Below are 1,968 nucleotides of genomic sequence, written 5' to 3' on the forward strand. Positions count from 1 at the left end.
AAGCTCGAAAACCTGAGCAATGGCATGAGCTGATAAGGCAAGCCATGACCCATATCACTGAAAACAAGAAAAGTACGAGAAGAAAAAACCAAGAAGTTCTAGCTAGGGATAGGAACTGGCACAAGACGTGCTCAATAGCGGTTCCCTCTCTCTGGCATGAGCCTGCTTTTCCTCACGGGAAGAGCTTGTGTCATCTTTGATCTCTCCAGGGTTTTTTGGCGCACCTTTTGATCCAGCAGAAGGAATCCATACTTCCTACCAAAAATCTTCAGTTTGACTGCTTAATATACACATACTTATCAAAAGTTCATTAATCAACCTAGGATAGGATTAGCATATGTGCCTAAAACAAATTGATGTGCCATAAATGATATTTAAACTATCATCCACACAAATGAAAGAGACCCAACAGAGTAGAAGAATGTAAAGCACCTCTTATTAACTCAACTGGAAGAGAAAACATATTTGTCAGTTTTTTTTTTTAATTTTTAATATCACTAGTCTTCTCATGGAATTTAACCTTCTGTGTCACTATTGTGTATAAAAGTACAAAGCTTGAACTTCTCTACCCTTGAATTTAGTTGGATACTAACTAATGGCGTTATCATTCTCATCTTTAGAGGTTGAGCAGGAGCAGTAAGTAGATTACGATTTATTCTCTTCGAGCTAAATTATATAATCACACTAGAAAGATTTGGTCTATCCAGTTCTTGAGAGATTATGGAGCGATTGTCTTGGGGAGATGGTCTCAATCCCCTTTATACATGGCATTGTCATTTCTATTCTTAGAGGTTATGTAGAGCACTGTGAAGATTACGCATGTCTCATTTAAGATAAATTATGTAATTATACTATAAATATAATCAATTCTTTTTTAAAAAAATATATAATTGTACTAAAAAAACTTCAACTTATCTCGTCGTGAAAGGTTGTAAGGTGATTGACCTAAAAAGATGGTCTCAATCCTTTTTGCTAATGGCATTGCCATTCCTATCCTTGAAGTTTATGTAAAAGCATTAGGAAGATCACGTCTTTCCTCTCCAAGGTAACGAGAGGATTGTAAGTAGAAAACATATCATTTTTTTTTGTTATTAACAACCAAAAATAAAAAAAATGATATTATAGTAATAATTATTTATGTATTGATTTGAATGTAAAATGAGGTTAATACAAAGATATAAAACATTTAACATTAAGTTATTAAAATTAAAGAAAAGATTGCAGAGGAGATATCAAGACAAGATTTCATACATAAAGCTTATATGTCAGGTAAGTGCTCCACACTTTATTAATTTGATTCTATTTAAAATTATTATAAATATCAAATTATAATCCTCACTTATATTAATATCTAAGATTTTTGCCCTATTCTGGGCTAGATAATTAGTTTTTTTGTTTAAGGATTAATGCTTTATTTTAGGTTAGATGAATGGATTTTAGTTTAAGAATTAATGTCTTGTTCTGGGCTGGATAATTAGTTTTTTAATTTAAGAATTACTATCTTATTCAGAGTTGGATATTTAATTTATTAGTTTAAGGATTAATTTCATGTTTAGGATTGTGTAATTGAATATTTTAGATGAGGTTTTATTAACTGAGTATGAGTTAAGAAGCAAATCTTTTGAATATTGAAGGGATGGATGAAATTAATAAAAATAGGAATTAAGTTATTTATTAACCTAATTGTTAATGGGAATGTATACTAAATTCATTAAATTATACATAAAAAAATTATGTTATGTTATATTAGGTTGATTAATTAATTACTTGTGTGGAATAAAATGATTTCCAGTCCTCGCAGCTTTATTAAGATTAGTAAATTATAGAAACCTTATGTTTTGTATCTTATAAGAACTTATACTAATATTGCATATTTTGTGTAATTTTGGGATAATAACATGTATGTTAAATATTTAATGTAATTATTATTATGCTAGGACTTAAATATTAGTTAAATGCATGATTACT

This window comes from Populus euphratica, unplaced genomic scaffold (genome assembly GCF_000495115.2).
Source record: "Populus euphratica unplaced genomic scaffold, PopEup_1.0 scaffold3352.1, whole genome shotgun sequence".
NCBI lineage: Eukaryota > Viridiplantae > Streptophyta > Magnoliopsida > Malpighiales > Salicaceae > Populus > Populus euphratica.